This window comes from Ascaphus truei, chromosome 8, assembly GCF_040206685.1.
Source record: "Ascaphus truei isolate aAscTru1 chromosome 8, aAscTru1.hap1, whole genome shotgun sequence".
NCBI lineage: Eukaryota > Metazoa > Chordata > Amphibia > Anura > Ascaphidae > Ascaphus > Ascaphus truei.
The window spans coordinates 45943627-45967038 of record NC_134490.1 but is presented as its reverse complement, the minus strand read 5'-3'; the positions used below and the strand labels follow the sequence as shown (position 1 = coordinate 45967038).

Below are 23412 nucleotides of genomic sequence, written 5' to 3'. Positions count from 1 at the left end.
TGCAGGTCCTAACACTACCTCACTACTACTCAGTGGTGTAGCTAGACATTTGCGGTCCCCCAGGCAAAAAAAAATATCAGGGCCCATTAATATTAATACGGACTAGAATTTTTTCTTCCTCCCTCCCAACTTCCGTGGGTTACAACTGACCTTGTATTGCTCTACCATTTCAGGGATTCCTTGTGGAAAAGCTACAAAATAAATGGCACTACCAAGGATCTTAATAACTACACAGATGCCTGCGGAATATGTGCACAAGGCAAACAAGACACGCAAAAGCACAATATTACTCTGACAATCTCCACCAGAATACATCAAACCCAGCTAACTTCTGGAAGGCTATCAACAACATATTCCAGCCTTCTAACCATCAACAACCAAGTAATATCACTAAGGAGGATATTACTCTGACAAACCCCACTGGCATTGCAAATGCATTCAATGATAACTTTGTGGGGTGTGCCACTAACTTATTAGCAAAATGCAACCCAAACCACAAACATGAACATCACTCTGAGAGTACCCCTATAGCCCCACCCTTTCCCAACACTGCTCACAATTTTCAATTTGTCCCAGTATCAGAAGAGGAGATTACACAAGCGCTCCTCAAATTAAAACTAAGCAGCCAAAGTGGAGCTAAATTACTGCAATCTAAGTTCCTAAGACTCGGTGCCTTAGCCATTGCCAAACCAATTGCTTCCATAGTCAACTTTATTCTGTCTGCAGGCCATATCCCTAAGACCTGGAAAACTGCCAGAGTTGTCGCAATCTTCAAAAGTGGGGACAAAAACACTGTCTCAAACTACAGGTCAATCTCTCTTCTCCCAAAACTGTCCAAAGTCATGGGAAAATGTGTCCACTCCCAATTAAGCGATTACTGTACCAAGACAAATTTCCCTAGCCAATTCCAATCTGGCTTTTGCCCCAAACACTCAACGGTAACTACACTGCTAAAAGTTTGCAATGAAATCCAGTGTGGAATGGAACTGGGACAACTCACTGGTGCAATATTCCTAGATTTTGCAAAGGGTTTTGATGCTGTTGATCATGTTATCTTGCTTAACAAACTCCAGTGCTCTGGAATAGGGAAAGATGCTTTAAACTGGTTTCATTCCTACCTATCAGGTAGATCCCAACATGTGTCTATCTCAGGCTCTAATTCCAACCCCTTGGATATCACCTGCGGTGTCCCGCAAGGCTCTGTTCTGGGGCCCCTACTCTTCTCAGTGTTCATCAATGATCTTCCTACAGCTTGTAAGGGAGCTTCAATACACATGTATGCAGATGACACAGTCTTATATACACACAGCCCTTGCCTCTCCGACCTTGAACACATACTTCAATCAGACATTTTGAGACTTGAAAATTGGATTTCCCAAAACAAACTGTTTTTAAACACTGACAAGACTGTAACAATGATATTTGGGACAAATGCTATTTTTTTATAGCTTCCAATGAATACTTGGGCTTATGGTTTGACTCCCATTTAACATTTGGGATGCACATTGATACCCTGACATCCAAAACCTATACCAATCTAGGTGTACTTTACAGGAACAAATCCTCCCTAAGTCTGCTGGTCAGAAAGCGTATCACACAGCAGATGCTAATGCCAATTATCGACTATGGGACTATAGTATAAAGCTCAGCACCCCAAACCCACCTTAGCAAACTTGATACCCTCTACAATTCAATAGGCCGTTTTGATCTCCAATGCAACTACAGCACACATCACTGCAAAATGCTCAAAGAACTAGATTGGTCATCACTTGAGTCTTGGCACAAAGTTCATCTTTTCTGTCTTGACTTCAAATACTTTCTTGGCAAACTACCCGTCTATCTGAAAAAGCTCCTCACCCCTACCACATGCATTTCTTGTCATCTGAGATCAGACTTCAAAAGACTGTTAATGGTCCCAAGGTTCAGAAAAGTATCCGACTGCTCCTCCTTCTCTTACCGTGCACCCCAAAACTGAAACAACCTACTGAAGACTCTCACAGCCATCACCAGTCTAAGTTCTTTCAAATCTAAAGCTATCTCACATTTTAATCTGGTATGTAACTGTTTCATACGCCTATAATATATATTATCTTTAACTGTGCGTGCAAATATCTTGTATATAATATATTAAGTGAACAAAAGAGAGTGATAGTGCGCAAAACCAAATAGTGACGTGATAGGTGAAAAATAAGGGAATAATTAAATAACTTAACCTAGGATTGAGCGTCTGCAGCTGTGATGGAGTGGGGGGGCTCAGATACCCCCTGGAGCTAACAAATGGATACAAAAAAGACACAGCGCACAACGCTCATAGTGCATTACAAAATATTAATGACATATATAAAAAATGGGTGAGTAATGTGCGTACATCAAGTATGATAATAACGAGCAGTTTCGGGATATTTTACCCAACACCTCCGGAGATCAGAATGGGTGTCCTTGCAGGAGTGATGCTGCTGTCCTCGATATCACAGGGTCCTATTGAAGTTGGTTGCACAACCTCTGCTGTTCCTTGCTCCCCTAAGCACAGGCAGGCTTGGAGCTGCTGATTCCTGCAATGTTTCAGCAGGGCAGTCTTTGGCATCAGCTGGGCGTCAGCACTCTCCTCCGCGTGAAGCGCTTCAAGATCGTGACGTCACCACGGGGGTTTTCGGCGCCGCTCACAGGCAACCAAAGTCGCGCAGTATGGTGCTGATATAGAGCTAGAACACTAATAAACCTTGTCCTACGCGTTTCGAAACGGAACGTTTCTTCATCAGGGACTGATAAAGAGTGGATTCTGGTAAAACTTATAAATCCCGCGATCGTATCTCATTGGCTAAGTCCTTAGTTGTAATTGTCCAATAGGAAGCCAACAGTCCCGAAACCATACGTCACTAGCTATGATTAACAGATGCAAAAAAAACTATGAACAAACTTTATTAACAAAAACACTGTTAACCAAGACGCAGTAGATGGGCGGAGCGCGCCGCCTGTATCACGTGATCAGGGCCACTGCTGCTAACAACACGGGGGTTGTTAGCAGCAGTGGCCCTGATCACGTGATACAGGCGGCGCGCTCCGCCCATCTACTGCGTCTTGGTTAACAGTGTTTTTGTTAATAAAGTTTGTTCATAGTTTTTTTTGCATCTGTTAATCATAGCTAGTGACGTATGGTTTCGGGACTTTAAACCCGCCCCTGTTGGCTTCCTATTGGACAATTACAACTAAGGACTTAGCCAATGAGATACGATCGCGGGATTTATAAGTTTTACCAGAATCCACTCTTTATCAGTCCCTGATGAAGAAACGTTCCGTTTCGAAACGCGTAGGACAAGGTTTATTAGTGTTCTAGCTCTATATCAGCACCATACTGCGCGACTTTGGTTGCCTGTGAGCGGCGCCGAAAACCCCCGTGGTGACGTCACGATCTTGAAGCGCTTCACGCGGAGGAGAGTGCTGACGCCCAGCTGATGCCAAAGACTGCCCTGCTGAAACATTGCAGGAATCAGCAGCTCCAAGCCTGCCTGTGCTTAGGGGAGCAAGGAACAGCAGAGGTTGTGCAACCAACTTCAATAGGACCCTGTGATATCGAGGACAGCAGCATCACTCCTGCAAGGACACCCATTCTGGTCTCCGGAGGTGTTGGGTAAAATATCCCGAAACTGCTCGTTATTATCATACTTGATGTACGCACATTACTCACCCATTTTTTATATATGTCATTAATATTTTGTAATGCACTATGAGCGTTGTGCGCTGTGTCTTTTTTGTATCCATATAATATATTACCCTGTTCACTTATGTAACTATGTACTTGTAACATGTATTATTTGCCATCATAATTATATGCCCAGGACATACTTGCAAACGAGAGGTAACTCTCAATGTATTATTTCCTGGTAAAACATTTGATAAATATATAAATCCTCACCCTGAAATCTAGCTCAAGGGTGCGCGCGAGATTATCTGCGGGTGGGGCGCAGGGATTACAGAGGCTCTGAGCGCTTCCCGAAGGCACTTAAATGAAATGCCAGGGATGCGGCGAGGGCCTCTGTAAACTTCACTTACCTTGGTTCAGACGGTTCATCTCCTCTCCCCCCTCCTCATCATCATCTCTCTTCCCCCCATCATATCTCTCCTCCCAATCTTCTCTCTCTCTTCCCTCCCCCCATCCTCTCTCTCTCCTCCCTCCCCTCCCATATATACACACAAACACTACACCACATACACACATACCAAACATGCAACAATAGTATAACACACACATACCATATACAAATACACATTTATATTCAACATATAAAATAAAACACTAAATATACAACATATACATGCACATAATGCATGAAACACACATATGCATTACAAATACACACAAACAGCAACACACACTTATAAACACACACACTTACCAACACACACACACACACGTACCAATACAGACACAAACACCAACACAGGCACACACACCAACACAGGCACACACACACACTTACCAACACAGAGACACACGGAACCGGGAGATGCAGAGAGGAGCAGCAATGGAGTGCTCTGCAGTGCCACCTGCTGCCCGGAAGTGGTTAAGCAGGAATACAGCCCTACTCGCCTCCTCCCTCTCCCCATTCTATGATCAGCTTTGCACTCTGCAGCCGGCATCCTCCGCTCTCCTCCTACCCGCCCAAGCCTGTCTCTATCCGAAGAGAGACAGACGGGCCCACGACAGGAAGGGAGAGCAGGCCCCTCAAGAGTGCGGGCCTCCGGGCCTTGCCCAGGCTATAGCTATGCCCCGCTAATACTACTCACTCATCCCCACTTTTTAAGTAGCAGGTGTATTCATGTACCTGTGCAGGACAGGTCTATTGAGACCTTTCTCCCTCCTCTGTAGAGGTAAATGAGAGTATTCACAGTTAGTGTTAGGACCTGCCGAGTGGTCAGGCCATGAAATGGCTACAGAGTGGTCATGCCATGACGTGGCTGCAGGCTTATAACGCTTTGGCCAAAGAGTTGAACTAAATGATCCTTACTTATGAGAATACAGACATTTGAGTATTTAACTAGGTATTTTGTCACATTGGATGTAGCATTAGGTATTTTTGTCTTTTGTACACATTTTGTTTGAGTCTATAACCCTCCCGCTTTAACTCATGAACTGCCAGAGAGACCAGCAATGTATTGCAGAGTAACACACTGTGTTGCCCGCCCCTCCAGCAGAGAAAGGGTTAGCAGACTATGACCCAGTGCCCCGCTGTTTCCTTTTCTAAAAGACACTGAAAGCATGAGGTATTTTTATAATGCACCTACAGTAGTGCTCCTTTGACCCCAGACTTTGATAAATAATACCCTGAACGTGTTATCTATCTTACTGCTGCCACCCGGAATTGAAGTGATAACTGGTCTAATGCAACATCAAGCAAAATCCCAGTAAACTGGTCATTTGGTGCAAATAACAATGAAATTTCGAGTTGCAGTTAAAATGTTAATAACTCACATGCGGCTACAAAAAGGATTAATTAGCCTCATACAGACAATAACCGAGAAGTGCTTCTTAGCCCACAGCCAATGATAAAGCAATTAAATATTTCTAATCACCAAGGAGGTTCCCCCGAAGCCGCATAATGCTCAGGCATGGTACCAGAAATCAGTGATAGGATGTGTGCAGCCGCAGAAAGACTTCCACATAAACCTCATATACACGTCTCACATGACCCGCCAAGCCAGATTCTGGTCCAGCCCCATAAGCCTCATTCAGTTGGTTATTTATCAAAGCCTCCCCGCTGTAAAACGTGAGCAATACTGTGTGCACCGGACCGCTCCCTCAGTCCCTGCAGATATGGGATCCCCAGCACAAATATCATAAACTAAAGACACAATACAGTCAGAACATTACTTGAGACCCACCCAGTCCTGAGAATGAGTGTGGCGATGTGTCAGACTATTGCAGTCCTGCCCTACATCAACCCTAGCTGAAGGCCCATGGGGAGATCATGTACAGTACAGTATAAGCCATTTTTGGTGGCAAAACAGTGTGGTGTGGGCTATGTCTGGGTGGTCTCCTACGATACCAGTATCCCCTTTCCAAAGATGTATTCTTGATTTCTATGCATCGGGGCTTAGGTATTTATTCCACCCCTGTAGTGTCACAATACCTGTCTCCTGTCGCATGGCCCCATGTTTATTTCATATTCCACCCTCTACTATAGTGAAATAAATACGATAGCACACCACCTAAATATGGTTACTCTTCCCCATAGTAACAATAGGTCAATTCGACTTGGTATTCTTATCGTCACTCTTCCTCTGGTTCCTATGTGGAACATATTGATTACGTCCCACTCTGCCTTAACACAAACAATTATGACTATCTATGTTTCCATACGAAGCTATTATCTATTTAAATACTGTAGGGAAAGGACATTATAAGCAGACCGTTCAGACACACTGTAGGGAAAGGACATTATAAGCAGACCGTTCGGACACATACTGTACAGAAAGGATATTATAAGTCAGACCGTTCGGACACACTGTAGGGAAAGGACATTATAAGCATACCGTAAGGACACATACTGCACAGAAAGGATATTATAAGTCAGACCGTTCGGACACATACTGTAGGGAAAGGACATTATAAGCTGACTGCTTGGACACATACTGTAGTCAGTGACTTACAGTAACACTTCCCCTTTTTTGATACATAACTCTTCATCCACTTCAGCATCTTTGTCCAATACCAGCAGATTGTTTTATTGGTATCTTGGTTAGATCGCAGACTGTGGGTTGTTTATATACAATTCATTCATTTCTTATGGATTATATTATTTGGGGCATGTTGGATTATATGTATATTGACTATCTGATTTATATACATATACTCTGTATTGTGTGTTTTGAGGTGTTATGTTATATTGTTTACTTTGTTCCTCATGTTACTAGTGGCTAAATAAGAGTAACACCATGAGCACGGAGGTCTGATTTTGGGAGGTAGTTTCGTGCCATGTGGTTTGACGATGGACTTCCACATTTTGAGTCGGGTCTGGTCACTTCTGGTCCTTACTAAGTTGCTTTGATTGGATGTTTCCATGTTATGGAGAAGGGACACTATGGGTTGTTAGTTGTATTGTGCCCTTTTCTTTCGGTATTTTTTGTTTGCATATGTATCCCCCTTTCCCCTTGACTAAGGGAACTATGCATGCTGAATACCTGTTTAGTGTACAGGAGGCCTAATCCTACTGGGAGCCTGGGGTGATAGCATTATATCGGTATGCAGCGCCTCCACCTGGGAGGGATTCCAGTGCTGCAGGATAACCTCTCTCAGGAACCAATGTAGTCAATGAATAAAGATACACACACACTTGTATGACTACGTATATTTACTAACACATATTTAACAGCAAAATAATAACCACACAGGGTGGGTGTCCCTCAAAGAACATAGGGTGCTTGGCACCAATACCCCTGGTGTCCTCCCCCAATGAAAGTCAGTCCCACCCAGGTGTAGGGAGTAGCGCTACCCCTGTGGACCGTTCGTGCACTTTACCTCCCTGGGTACTCCTGTACCCAGGTACTGCTGAATGAGCAAAAAGGATTTGTCTGATCCCACAACGTCTGCTAAATCCTCTCTCCCTGGTCCACACAGGCGTCCGCCTCTTGAAGGAGCTCCAGTGGTAGGGTGTCCCTTAATGTCTAGAGTTGCCTGTGGTCTGATCCCAGATCGCAGGCCGCAGTTCACCCTGTGACATTTATTTGCTGGTGCTATACCTGACACTATAATGCTAAAGGGTAATGTCCCTGTCTGGGGTCTTCCCTATAGCAGCCACAATCTAAAAGGGGACATAGGACCTAGCTGGGACCTAAGGGACAAACGTAGTCCTAGTCCAGGGGAGCACTGCTCCCTGGACACTACCACAATGGTTCTCCCCTTCTTCCAACTGCCAGTAACTGCAGACCTGTACCTGTAACTGCTTGTGTCAACATTCTAACTGCATGTCCCTCAGGCTCCTGGGACATGTAGTCCCTTGTAGAGCCTCTCCTAAGATGGCCACCGCAACTCTGGGGACTGCGCATTCGCAAAGACTCCACTGCTCATGTGCGAACCCAAAATTGTTGCCGCCACTTCTGCTTCACGGCACATGCGCATAGCTTATCCTGCGCGTGCCCGAACACTGAAGATGGCGGCCCCCACTTGCCGGTATGCCGCGAAGCTCCGGAGCTCCCACTGACGCAGCCGTCCCCCTTCCCTGGCACCTAAGGTAAGAGGGGACACGGCTACACATAAGAGTAAACTTTTGCATACAGATTTTATTTGTTTATGATGCTTGTACTGGGGATCCCATATCTGTAAGGTGGGATCCAGTGCACACAGTATTACGTGTGTTTTTTCATGATGTTTGAGCTGGGGGTCCCTTATCTGTTAGGTGGGGTCGGGTGCACACAGTATTACGCATGTTTTTTCATGATGTTAGTGCTGAGGGTCCCATATCTGTTAGGCCAGGTCCCCAGTAAATGCTGCGCTATGGCGTACGCTGCATGAACAAGAACCGCCCCTTTGGGGCCCACTTTGTACCTTGGCGCGCATTTGGCAGCCGCGCTCTACGACGAGTTTTTGCAAAGACAAAAAAATTGTCTTTACAACTTGCGACGGAGGGCTGGCCACATCCCCCGGTTGCTCAGTAAATGAGAATGAACCAGCCGCGTGAGGTCATGGCCACGCCCCTGCAACACCCCCAGCACACCCTCCACCCCCTGTCGCAATCTCCTGCAGCTCAACACAGACCGGAGATCGCAGTTTATACAACTGCACACACTACCAGCCCACCCGGTGCGCATGCAGCAGCCGACACTGGGGCGTAGCCTAACGTGGGGTCCGCTGCACACAGTATTAGGCACATATTTTCATGATGTTTGCGCCGGGGTGCCAACTTTGGTTTCTATGGCCTATACCATATGAATCAAGGCAGTGCAATTATAGTGGTGCTTTTCATGGGCAAGAAACTGCAATTAAATCTAATTGAAAGTAGTAGGATTGTATTGTTTAAAATATCTGGAGTCATTGTTTATGTCCCAGAATTGCAAAACTGAAGAACCCTGCGCGGTTTGAAAACGTCTACACTGTAAGCCATTCTTGGTCCAATAAATGGTACCGTAACAGACTACTTATTTGTTTCCTTTTATTTGTTTACTTATTTCTACATATTACGAGAATTAAGGGGCCGATCCACTTAGAATTCCTTTTTAATTGTAAGCTTAGTATGGTTTGAAGTTTTGTTTCACATCCCACTAATGTAAAATGCTTTAGTGACTGCACTGCTGAAAGTTATCTTAGCATGATTTCAGGATTTGAAAGTTTATGAGGTCTAATCTAGCACAAATGTGATGTTCTAGTTATTTTCTGATGGAATATTGTCACTTGGTAAGTTTATGAAGTGCACTGCAGCCCCGTCTATCACAGAGGAAGTGAGATATATCACATTGTTTCTCACTGGCATACCACTTTAATGCTTTCTACTTCCAAAACTGCAATATAAGGTTGGCCTTAAGCTCATTGATTAAAGGGAACCTTTCTAATGAACATATCTCATGTTAGTAATATTGATTGCATCAGACAGCCTCAAAAGAATGACATAATTCCTAAGGTCATCTGATTGCCATTAGACAATTGTAGATAGAGCCGTCTTGCCTTATCATTACCCTGCATACAGTATCTCCAGGTTAGTGAGAGTTACTAGATGCATAGGAATAAAGGCAGTTGAATGGATGAATTTATTCTGATATGGATAAAATACAATTTCATGGGGCACAAAAACATTTTTTCATCTACACACATCATCAATAACCAGCAGAAGATTGGAAGCTATGGGCTATAATATATGTTTTCAACACTTTTGCAGATGCCCTTTCTAAATGACATTTTTTTCACTGATTTCAATTATTACGATGTACGAGTAGTGGTTGGAAAAATTACTTTTGACTTCTTAAAAACACTCTGGGGTCTATTTAAGGCAATGATGCTAACAGAAGAATTTCCATTCTGCATCTCTTGGTGTCAATGAACAAGATATTCTGCACCTATTTTGACCCCTAAGATTATTCTATTTTCTCTACACAAAAGTTATAGACCATAAATTAATTATTAACATACTCTAAGTTTCTTCTAGTGTTTCTTCTTACGCTTTATGAAGCAGCCATCATTGATTTTTATGTGTATGTGATGTAGACAATATCAGAAAGGTTTCACCACGTTGGCATTCTGCTCTCTCGGTACTGCCATATAAAACATTCAAAGAAGAAAAAAAGGAGGAATTAGACAGGTTTACAGTCCGATGCCTCAGGAGAAGCAAAATCCACGGCTATCTCCATACACTGAAACCTCTCTGAAACAAACATATAAAATGGCTATTTCCCATCCCCAAGAAAAATCTATTGCAATTTATATTGTACATAATTTGGAATAACGTCAGTAAAATCTGCTAGTAATGATTTTTTTTAATGGAAGGCTTTTTGGTGTCTTTCACAAACACGGATTTAAAAAAAAAAATTAAACTTGAGCTTTTGTTATTGTTTAAGTATGACGTTGGGTACAGAACATAAACATTTAATTAAAATAGTTTCAGCTGGTAATTGATGGTACAGCCTGACACAGTCTGACAAGAGATTATGGACGGCAGAAAAAGAACGTGGGAGTAAAACGAGGAAATCCTACAACCTGAATTGTACTTAGGGGCAAATCCACAAAGTTCCGACAGGATATTTATCGTAATGTTACTCACAATTATCGCAGCGATACTCCCAACGCCTATCCACTAAGGAGATTAGCGTAACGATAACCTCGAGTTAGCCAGTACAGTTGCGTATCAATAACTTTTGATGGACGTTACACATATACAAATCAGAAAATAATTATCCGTTGGCGTTCCATCGCAGATCCACAAAACTCAGTTAATGTTAGCGCCATGAAATAACGTTACAATAAATAGGACACCATAAGTAGCCGTTACTCACACCAGACCAGGATTATCCTAATGCCATTTTTGTATATTGCTTGTAATGACAAAGCCAGGTGTAAAGTGGTACCCTAATAAATTATTTGGGTGTGACACTTAACACTTTCCATTGAAATAGTTACAAAGTGTCATAAAGAGACGCATCTGATAAAGTGTCATTTAGTTCATGTTATAAGCTGTATCTTGTTTTTGAGGTATCAAAGGGAATGTAGGATATGTTTGTCAGAGTTTTCATGAGATGGTATATAGTGTTTACTTACTAAAGTATGTGTGTGCAATAAGATTGCAACTGTTTTTTTTTTAATAATGATTACAAAGAGACAGCAATATTGAACTTCACATGTATTCACACACAGTTACATCACTGTGGGACACAATTAACAGGGGAAAACAATGTCACAAGTAGATTCTAAGCTCTCAATTAGATTGTAAGCTCTTTGGAGCAGGGACCCTTTTCCTAAATGGTACTTTTATGTCTGAAGCACTTCTCCCCTTTATGTGTTATTTGTATTATTTGTTATATATAAGATTGGCACGTGTATTACTGCTGTGAAGCACTATGTGTATTAATGGTGCTATATAAATAAAGCCATACATACATAATATTTGCAGACATGTCACAAAGGTAACCAAAACCTATCTCTTCCTCTTCTAGGAGTGGAAGGGACAGGCTCACTAGCCCCTTCCACACCTTAATAGAGCACGGGCCACTTGTTCATGAGCTGGAATAGGGGGAATAGCTGTCAGTAGTTAAACCACTGATATAGTCCACAATTCTCTTGATGCAGCTGTCGTGGTCAGAAGGTGCTGAAACCAGAGCAGCAGGTGAAGGTGCTGAAACCAGAGCAGAAGGTAAAGGTGCTGGAACTGTAGCGGCAGGTGAAGGTGCTGGAACCAGAGCAGCAGGTGAAGGTGCTGGAACCAGAGCAGCAGGTGAAGGTGCTGGAACCGGAGCAGAAGGTGAAGGTGCTGGAACCGGAGCAGCAGGTGAAGGTGCTGGAACCGGAGCAGCAGGTGAAGGTGCTGGAACCGGAGCAGAAGGTGAAGGTGCTGGAACCGGAGCAGGAGGTGAGGGTGCAGGAACCGAAGCAGGAGGTGAAGGTGCTGGAACCGAAGCAGCAGGTGAAGGTGCTGGAAACGGAGCAGCAGGTGAAGGTGCTGGAACCAGAGCAGCAGGTGAAGGTGCTGGAACCGGAGCAGAAGGTGAAGGTGCTGGAACCGGAGCAGCAGGTGAAGGTGCTGGAACCGGAGCAGCAGGTGAAGGTGCTGGAACCGGAGCAGAAGGTGAAGGTGCTGGAACCGGAGCAGAAGGTGAAGGTTCTGGAACCGGAGCAACGGGTGAAGGTGCTGGAACCGGAGCAGGAGGTGAAGGTGCTGGAACCGTAGCAGCAGGTGAAGGTGCTGGAACCGGATCAGCAGGTGAAGGTGCTGGAACCGGAGAAGCAGGTGAAGGTGCTGAAACAAGAGCAGCAGGTTAAGGTGCTGAAACCAGAGCAGAAGGTAAAGTTGCTGGAACCGGAGAAGGAAGTAAAGTTGCTGGAACTGGAACAGCAGGTGAAGGTGCTGGAACCGGAGCAGCAGGTGAAGGTGTTGGAACCGGAGCAGTAGGTGAAGGTGCTGGAGCTGAATACTCCTCTAGCAAAACTACAGTGAGGTTTAAAGTCACTCTGTCCTCCTCCTGCAGCTCTTCCTCACCGGTGATCTCCATGGAGGTTTCCAACTGTGCAGATGGGTGTCTGCACGATGGTCCTTCAGAAAAAGTACATAATATGCTGAAACAGAGTACCACAGTGTGGTATATATAGCCACAATTGTATTTAATTTGTTTGAATACAAATCAATTTATTTACATTCCTTTAATAAATGAAGAATATGCTGTTCTATTAATTATTTAACGTACTGTAAGTCTATTTTACACTGTTAAATGTGGTGTCATAATGATTTGATAACAGTAATACAGTATGGGAATAAACCAGCAAAAGCATTACTTTATAATTACTGTAACATAACTAATGAGCAATGCATGGCTTATAGTATACTTGTAGATTATGAAGCCATACATCTAAGCATGCCACATATAGGAGAACTACCACCACATGTATGTGTGAGTGCCATGCAAATAATACAGTCATCTTCTGTGTGATCTACAAGGTTGTGTATAATGTTACATTTATACATTAGATGAGTCCGTTTTTACTTATCAGGATGCTCCTCTGCAAGATCCCCTGTGACGACCAGTCCTGGAAGTGTGACTCCCTGTGAAGGTGAGATCACCTCCATCAATCTTCTCTCAGATGGTGAGAGTTGCAGCTCTGATGGTGGTCCCCCTCTGATGGTGGTCCCCCTCTGATGGTGGTTCCCCTCTGATGGTGGTCCCCCTCTGATGGTCGTACCCTGCTGTGCACCCTAACTGAGCAGCATGATCAGTCGGTTTCTTTTTCACTTCGCCCCAAAATTGTCTGTCCATATTTTCTTCAGCATGTCCACAGTCTGAACAATATTGCCCACGGTATTTATTTAGATGAGGATGTGGCTCCATATGTGGTGATCCACCACCCTATTAATGAGCATCTCCAATTCCTCCTCAGTGAATGTAATGCTCTTGATTCTTCCAACAGTAGCAGAGGTGGAAACCTCCCCAGTAGAGATGGTTGAACCAGTCCAAATCAGTGTCCCGGAACTCCGTGGATTGTTTAGACCAAATCCGTCCACCCCACCAAAATCCGTCTGTGAATTGGGTAATAAAAAAGCAGAGCAGATTCATTCAAATCCGCCATTGAATACAATCTGAACGTGGATTTCATATTGGAACCGTAATCCGTTGTTGGATTGTTAAACATCCACACTATGAATAATCTGAGGAGAGGGAGGGGGAGGGCCGGGGGGGAGGACGGGGGAGAGGCATACCTGAGGTACCAGGCTGGGAGATCTGCTAGTGGCTATGCAAAGTAGATTTAAAGGCGTCCCATCCCACACAATGTCCGCCCCCATATACATTTGCCGCGCTCTTTGGCCTATCGGTCCTGATGGGAAGCCATTTAACTGTTGCGGCCACCTCCTTACATACCTCCCTCCTTCCCCTTCTGAACCACAGCGTCAACATCACCAATGTGACATCACGGCATCTCATTGCCATGACAACACAACATTGCAGCATCAAATGACATCATGATGTCGCGTTACAATGGCAATAGGACGCCTTGCGATGTCATGTTGGTGATGTCCACAGCATCATTTGACATTGTGGCTTAGAAGGAGGAGGAGGGTGGCTACAAGGAGGCAGCCGAAACAGTTAAGTGCCTAGGGAAAGCGGATTTTGAAATTATTTACTAAGCAGTGTTCTGCCATAAGGCACCTTCGGTGCTAGAATACATTGCAGCCTATTCAAATAAATGGACTGTAAGGAGTCTTCCCGCACCAGAATGTGTCTCATGCAGAAGACTGCTTATTACATACTGTAGAGTATGCTTCTCTATCCCAGAAGAAGGTTAAGTGCTTTGTACAGGTACAGTACATTCTCATTCTCTCTCGATTTCGGATTGCTCTCTGTCTTTATAAAAAAATCCAAAATGGCAGATTGGCATTTTTAAGACTGATCCGTGGAAATCTGGAGAGTAACGGAACTGGATGATCCACAACAAATTTGAACCCATCTCTTGGTGGCACTGTGCAGGGGTTGTGTGGTGACGTGAAGATGCAAGACAAGCATAGAGAGTGGAGTTAATCCAAGGAGAATCCGTAAGAGAACCGGGCAGAACACGCGGACGCCAAAAGTCTTGCCTTAAGCGGGATAAAACAGGACTGAAAAGGAGGGAATATATCTCTGGTGTGCCTTTCGTTCCTAAAGATCCAAGGTGAATATATCTATTGGAGCTTAGCTCATCTGATGTCTGCCTCCTTGCTGGGCACATTGGTTTTACATTAGATGTTAGTGAGACTTGGGGGCAATATAATTCATTTATTACTGAGAAAAGGTTGTGCTTGTCCATTTTAGTCTTTTATGTATCTATGGGAGTCCCTGGCAGGGCCCCTGCAGAGCTGCAGAACACAGCCATGAGTGTGATAGCAGGGTGCTATAGCCATGAGTGTGATAGCAGAGTGCTATAGCCATCAGTGTGATAGCAGGGTGCTATAGCATGAGTGTGATAGCAGAGTGCTAAAGCCATTAGTGTGATAGCAGAGTGCTAAAGCCATGAGTGTGATAGCGGAGTGCAATAGCCATGAGTGTGATAGCATAGTGCAATAGCCAATATTGTGATAGCAGAGTGCAATGGCCATGAGTGTGATAGCAGCTTGCTATATCCATGAGTGTGATAGCAGCGTGCTATATCCTTGAGTGTGATAGCAGCGTGCTATATCCATGAGTGTGATAGTGGAGTGCAATGGCCATGAGTGTGATAGCGGAGTGCAATGGCCATGAGTGTGATAGCGGAGTGCAATGGCCATGAGTGTGATAGCGGAGTGCAATGGCCATGAGTGTGATAGCGGAGAGCTCTAGCCATGAGTGTGATAGCGGAGTTCAATAGCCATGAGTGTGATAGCAGCGAGCAATAGCCATGAGTGTTTTAGCAGCGAGCAATAGCCATGAGTGTGATAGCAGCGAGCAATAGCCTTGAGTGTGATAGCAGCGTGCTTTAGCCATGGAGATTGGGAGGGTTCCTATTTTGGAGGAAAAGTTTTTGCTCACAGAACATGTTCCAATTGATTGATCAAGGTCGCTGAAAATGCTGACAGGTGCAGGGGTGGAAAAGCCGGCAGAGCTGTGCTGAGTCTGGTGTGTGCTACTCTGCCAGATTTTAATGAATTTCCTGACATTTCATTTGATCTTTTCAAGAGATGAGCTGATTGTTTCCAATTCCTGTTGGAGTGGGAAACTTTAGGATGCCCAAAATACCAGATACAAAACAAAGTTTTAGCGTTTCAGAAAAGCATAGCTGTTTATATACTGTATAATTAAGTCCCTGGGCCTGCACCACAGTACAAACTGTAATGTCCATTAGAGGGTCAGTGTCACACAGGGTTAGTGTCGCACAGGGTTAGTGTCGCACAGGGTTAGTGTCGCACAGGGTCAGTGACGCACAGGGTCAGTGACGCACAGGGGCAGTGACGCACAGGGGCAGTGTCGCACAGGGTCAGTGTCGCACAGGGGCAGTGTCGCACAGGGTCAGTGTCGCACAGGGTCAGTGACAGCTTGTACGAGGCTCTGGACAGTGTTAACCATCGGTGGCTGTTGTGTCCCATTCACATCATGTGACAGTGCAGACTGTTTATCAGAAACACATTTATCAAGGAAACAGGTTTGCATTCAAAGCCATGGAATTTTAGCTCTGATAAATCTGGGGGTCTCGCTCTGGTTTTGCACCCTTTGAATGTGTCTTTCCGAAACAATTAACAATTTATAGTCAATTAGCACTAATGGGGTATGTACCAAAGTATCCCGTCTGTAAAACTAGGGACAAACTGGAGCAACAAAACTTTGCATAAGATTAAAAATAAAATAAAAAAAATACACTCTCTTAGGAAGGAATATAATACTTTGGTTTGATAATTATGGTACAGTTTTATTGCTCCAATTTCACCCCAGTTTTGCCACCTGGTAACCTTCCATAGCCCCCCACAACATTACAAACCATTGCCTGTGTGCTGATATTGCTTACATTAAGAGATCTCTTCTTGCACTTTCTAAAACTAATATTTTTAACCTAATGCTTTGTCTAGGAGATAAAACGTTTAGAATAATAAATGTCCAGGAATTTAAAACGAAGCTCCCCCAGAGCCCATTACCATGGTAACCTCGGAAATTAATCATGACTTTTAATACTAGAAAAAATAAATGTTCTAAAAAGAGCAGGACATTCTCAGGAGGCAAGATACTAAGAATGTACGAGTTCAGCTCATATACCTGGAGGCTTCTGGAGGGGATTACTGTAAGTGCAAAAAGGTGTTGTGCAGTATATGATGTTACATACATAACAAAACATAATAAAATTATTACTGCAGCCATAGTATATCTAATTACATATAACAGGTTCTGCCAAGTCGAAATTAATACAGGCAGTCCTCGGTTATCAGACACAATGCGTTACTCAAAATGGCGTTGTAAAGCGAAACGTTGTAAAGCGAAACACGTTTTCCCATAGGAACACTGTTTAAATGAAAGGTTCCGTTCCTGAAGGCATTTTTAACACTAAAATACACCAAATATTTTATGCAGGCAATAAGATATGCAGCACACATAAATTATATAGTGTATTTACTGTATTATTTATATAATATAACATAATAAATAATAATATATTATATAGTATAATATTATATATATACGCTCTTACGACGCTTTGCAACGTTGTTTATGTGAATGTGTATATATATTCACACATACACAACGTTGCAAAGCGTCGTAAGAGCGTTGGATAAGCCATTTTGGCGTTGTAAAAATGAATATAGTATGCATTGCATAGCGTTGGATAAGCCATTCGTTGTAAAGCGAAGCGTTGTAAAACGAGGACTGCCTGTATTTAAGGGGTTTCACAGCTTTTATACAGTTAAGATTTAATGGATTGAACTCCTCATTAACCGTCACACTTCTGGCGGTATCGCTGAAACAATCCGTTCTGATCGGCAGACCTCCATTGGAAAACTTAGCCAGATCATCCCCTAGAAAATAAGCATGTGTGGCATGAGTTACCTAGAGCGTCAATAGGGCCTCGGGTTTAAGTAAACATATTAATTATCCTAACTCAGCCCACCAATAACTCATCCAGAAATCTGCTAATCGTCCACAGGTTTAATAAAGCAGTGGCTCATTCTGCACTTTAATACCGGGCACTTGATGTCTGGAATTGTTTACTCTTGAGCCCATACTTGGACGCCGGAAGCTGTATTATGGATTAGCACTGATTAGTCAATATGGGCCCAAGTGTCTGTGTTTAAAGAGATGAGAATCGTTTAAGCTTGAATTGAACTACTTGGCCACACATCTAGAAATGAGCTGACTACTTGACACTGTTACACGGAAGAGTTCATGGGCTATGTGATGTACAGTATCTGTACACAGTCCTACCCTGTCCAAGGAAAGTCGTCTATTTATAGCAAATCAGGATAATAAAGAGCTAGAAGATGAATAAACAAAGATGGCATGTTAACCTGAAACCCAGCTGTTCCTACAGAGGCATTAGTCAGTATGAATTTTTTATGCTGCTCAGCGAATGGTAAATGAAACAGAAACGTATAAATCGTTCACAAGAGCACATTCTCCATACATTCACTAAGAAGGCACAGGGTCTTATTTAATCCCTTCTGTGCCAGGGGCGTACATACAACACACTGAAAGAATTGTCAGCTTCGGATACTGTAGAAAGCATGTTCTTTTAAACAACTGGAACATAAATGTTCAAGTCTAGCTAGATTTTCTATTTCATGGGGAGAGGCAAGGAGGTGTTCAGGTGCTGGGGAGAGGGAGGAGAGGCCCATGTGCTGGGGAGAGGGAGGAGAAATCCAGGTGCTGGGGAGAGGGAGGAGAAATCCAGGTGCTGGGGAGAGGGAGGAGAGGTCCAGGTGCTGGGGAGAGGGAGGAGAAATCCAGGTGCTGGGGAGAGGGAGGAGAAATCGAGGTGCTGGGAAGAGGGAGGAGAAATCTAGGTGCTGGGGAGAGGGAGGAGAGGTCCGGGTGCTGGGGAGAGGGAGGAAAGTTCCAGGTGCTGGGGAGAGGGAGGTGAGGTCAAAGTGCTGGGGAGAGGGAGGAGAAATCCAGGTGCTGGGGAGAGGGAAGAGAGGTCCAAGTGCTGGGGAGAGGGAGCAAAGTTCCAGGTGCTGGGGAGAGGGAGGTGAGGTCAAAGTGCTGGGGAGAGGGAGGAGAAGTCCAGGTGCTGGGGAGAGAGAGGAAAGGTCCAGGTGCTGGGGAGAGGGAGGAGAGGTCCAGGTGCTGGGGAGAGGGAGGAGAGGTCCAGGTGCTGGGGAGAGGGAGAGAGGTCCAGGCGCTGGGGAGAGGGAGGAGAGGTCAAGGTGCTGGGGAGGGGGAGGAGAGGTCCAAGTGCTGGGGAGAGGGAGGAGACGTCCAGGTGCTGGGGAGAGGGAGGAGAAATCCAGGTGCTGGGGAGAGGGAGGAGAAATCCAGGTGCTGGGGAGAGGGAGGAGAAGTCCAGGTACTGGGGAGAGGGAGGAGAAATCCAGGTGCTGGGGAGAGGGAGGAGAGGTCCAAGTGCTGGGGAGAGGGAAGAGAGGTCCAGGTGCTTGGGAGAGGGAGGAAAGTTCCAGGTGCTGGGGAGAGGGAGGCGAGTTCAAGGTGCTGGGGAGAGGGAGGAGAAGTCCAGGTGCTGGGGAGAGAGAGGAAAGGTCCAGGTGCTGGGGAGAGGGAGGAGAGGTCCAGGTGCTGGGGAGAGGGAGGAGAGGTCCAGGTGCTGGGGAGAGGGAGGAGAAATCCAGGTGCTGGGGAGAGGGAGGAGAAATCCAGGTGCTGGGGAGAGGGAGGAGAAGTCCAGGTACTGGGGAGAGGGAGGAGAAATCCAGGTGCTGGGGAGAGGGAGGAGAGGTCCAAGTGCTGGGGAGAGGGAAGAGAGGTCCAGGTGCTTGGGAGAGGGAGGAAAGTTCCAGGTGCTGGGGAGAGGGAGGCGAGGTCAAGGTGCTGGGGAGAGGGAGGAGAAGTCCAGGTGCTGGGGAGAGAGAGGAAAGGTCCAGGTGCTGGGGAGAGGGAGGAGAGGTCCAGGTGCTGGGGAGAGGGAGGAGAGGTCCAGGTGCTGGGGAGAGGGAGGAGAGGTTCAGGTGCTGGGGAGAGGGAGGAGAGGTCCAGGTGCTGGGGAGAGGGAGGAAAGGTCCAGGTGCTGGGGAGAGGGAGGAGAGGTCCAGGTGCTGGGGAGGGGGAGGAGAGGTCCAGGTTCTGGGGAGAGGGAGGCGACGTCCAGGTGCTGGGGAGAGGGAGGAGAAATCCAGGTGCTGGGGAGAGGGAGGCGATGTCCAGGTGCTGGGGAGAGGGAGGAAAGGTCCAGGTGCTGGGGAGAGGGAGGAGCGGTCCAGGTGCTGGGGAGTGGGAGGAGAAATCCAGGTGCTGGGGAGGGGGAGGAGAAGTCCAGGTGCTGGGGAGAGGGAGGAGAGGTCCAGGTGCTGGGGAGAGGGAGGAGAAGTCCAGGTGCTGCAGAGAAGTTCAGGTGCTGGGGAAAGGTTATCTTCCCTTCACACCTAAGCTTTTGTGTATGTGTGTGTGTGTGTGTGTGTGTGTGTGTGTGTGTGTGTGTGTGTGTGTGTGTGTGTGTGTGTGTGTGTGTGCTTGTATGATTGCAACTTGTATGATTGTATGATAGTTCGTTATGACCAAGATAAGCCAATGGCATCTACTGTAATTGCTGGGTAACACCTAAAATTAGTATCTGAAATCCATTGATTATATTTATAATTTGTCCTAAAACTCACTAGCTACAGTAAGTCTGAGGTTTGGATTTTCTATCACTTGCAGACACCGTGCAAGCGTTGATTCACCTTCAACAATGAAGAGGTTTCTAGTATTATACACAATACTGGTTATAAAACCAAATATATATCTAAACTCTCTACTTAAAGTCTGACCAAATGAAGCCCGTTTCTGGTATGCCTGGACTGAGTTGAACTATCTGGTTTTTCCAATCCTATTCGTACCAAATGATAAAACTGTACTTATCCGATTATGTGTAAATGTCAGGTGCGCATTTTTCTATAGGGTTACATAGAGCAATCAACTGAACACAATTAGCCTTTGAATTGAGACTGCAACTCTAGATGTTAACAGCAGGCAATTTAGCTTTTTAACTGCTGATAAGTAGCCTGAATTGCATGTTACAGAAAACTGTTCAGCAAAATGTTGCAATAAAAAGTAATAAATGAGCAACCTCTTAAATCGGTTTAACCCCTCGCTGATGGAGAGATTGGTACAGCCCGCAGTAATCCTCCCCTCTACTACATGGAAGAGACTGATTAGCAAGTCACTTACATTTGATGCACAAATGTGCATCAGAGTAAACATGGTTTTTTTTTTAAAGTAAAAGAGTCCCCTACATCGTTTGAGCAGAAATAGAGCAAGAAATAAAAACCTACTGGAGGAGTTACCATTGCCAGATGTATATTACAATGAGATGCTCTGCTACTTTGTGTAAATCATGTCCTGTGCATGCAGCTAAACTTTATTTCAGTTGTTTTCAACCTTGGTTCCACGGCCCCCAGATGGGGAGAGCTGGGAAAACTGTCCCAGCTGCGGCTGCACCCCACATAGCAGTAACCCACCAATAGCAGCTGCCCGATCCCTGCTCCTTCCTCTCCCTGTTTCTGCCATCCACTTCCGGCTGACAGGAGGGAGAGGCAGCATCAGCGGGACAGCACGGCTCCCTTAAATAGGCAGTGTGTGGGAGAGAGAGAGAGTGTGTGTGTGTGTGTGTGTGTGTGAGTGTGTGTGTGTAATACCTCCATTCACAGCAGGCTCCAGCGTGGCTGGAGACAGTCCCCACTGTAAAAGTCATCATTCATACTCCTACCCAATAGACTGTAACTTAGGCAGGGGTATATAGAACAGGATACTCTTTATTGCATAGCAACCACTGCAGATGGTATTACAGTGAATGCAGTCTGTTAAAGCACAGGTCCATGATCTCTGGATGGTGCCTGACCTCTTCTCAGAATTGAGGCCTTGCAATCCTGCTTGTTATTCTCTTCAGCCTGAGAGCACATATCAATCCCAGCAGGGAGAGACTTGGACTGACTATAATTTGGCATGCCTCCTCCCTAGCACATAGGGGGAGGGCACAAGGTCTGCACCCAGATTGGCTCCACACAGGCCAAGTGTCACCTCCACCCCGTCACTCAGGGAGGCTGCCTGAGGGTGGGAAAAACCCAAGATTATAGCCTGCCACAGCCTGCAGCTATCAGGACTTACATGATAGGGAGGGGGCAGATAGATAGCCAGTACCAGCTATGGCTACACTCTCCCCTAGGTGAACAATCCCATGTCCTCACTGGGAACCAATTTGGGGCGCCACCCATCAACCTGGAGCCTGAAATACAACACAAGGTTACATATCAGATGGCATAGACATTAACCATTGTCAGAATATAGGAGACATTACTACAGGGTAATCTACTGATTACAGTGATGAAACAAATAATATTCTCCCAACACGAAGAACAATAAGACAATAATAACAATTTATAAAACTTGGGGTCGGGTTTCTTAAGCGCCCGTCCATCGAAATCCTTGGTCCATACAAAATGTATTTAAGGAGGACCAGGATTGTGGCGAGTTCTACCCGATCCTTATAGATACTCCGTCCCTCTACCCATTCCCTTATGATGGTACAGATTTGGGACTCATCTATAAATAGTTGTTGAGTAGTTTTAGACCGCAGATGGTCCAGTACCGCCTGTTTTAACCATTCGTCCCTATTGCCTCGATTTCGTCTATAATGGGTTCTGGTACATAGGGGAACTCGTACCCATGGAACTGACGGTATCTAAGTATTATAGCCCAGTCAGCTCTGCTAAATTTTAACAATTTCCTGCCAGTGCCTTGGCCTGGCGTAACCCAAAATTGAGGTTTCCTAGGGTCCATCTCTATTACCCTCTTACCGAGGGCTTCAGCGGTGTCCTCTGGGGAATTTTGACCCTCCTCTCACCAATGATCCAACACAGGACCATCATCCAGAAGGACCTAGTCCTATTCATACTGGAGGCGTAGCCCTGAAACATAGGGTCCCACCACTTAAGGGGTTCCCCGGACAGATGTTCTGGTTTTGGGCTATTGGACCTAGTGCCCATCTGAGAGGACACTCCAGACCTTGCTGACTGTTGAGATAATGAGGACTCTCTAAAGGATTTAAAGGACCAAGGGGATTTAGCCACAGGTATTCAGCTTGAAGCTGGTATTTCCCCATCTGAGTAATCAGACCAACCATCCATCCCCCCAAAATCCCAGTCTCTTAGATCGGTTGATAGACCAGGGGACACATTATCACTTGGGTAATGGGACAACGCATAGATGGGGTTGACAGGAGCATGACTAGTACCCACAGCACGGGCAGATATAAGAGGGCCACCCCTATGACTTTAAATCTGTCATGACACTGTCCTGAACAGAGGTGGCTTTGGAAGGGCTGTGGGTGGTGAAGGCCGGTGAATGGGTCCATGGCCAGTCATGATGGTGCGGGCTTACCACGGCCCAGGGCGGTGGTATTGGGGTGGCATCAGGGGACCCAAGGGTCAAGCGACCCCTTCCTCTGAGTTGGGTCAATGTAGAGGGAGAAAGGGGGTGGCCCGGTATTAAAGGGGTTGCACCCCATTTGGCCACCCCTGACCGCACCAGGGAGACAAGGGGTTAACTGGACTGAGGTCCAGAAATGTGATTTAACCCTTGTTATGACCTGTAAATGTATTCTCCCCTGTTCCATTGTAATGTCTGTGTTAATCAGTGTCTGCATCC

The 23412-nt window shown here is 45.4% G+C and overlaps 1 protein-coding gene across 1 annotated transcript in view; it reads right to left on the bottom strand.

Moving 5' to 3' along the window:
• Positions 1-23412, bottom strand: part of SORCS3 (sortilin related VPS10 domain containing receptor 3) — a 445583-nt gene that overhangs the window by 122945 nt on the left and 299226 nt on the right. The gene's annotated exons all lie outside the window — the stretch shown is intronic.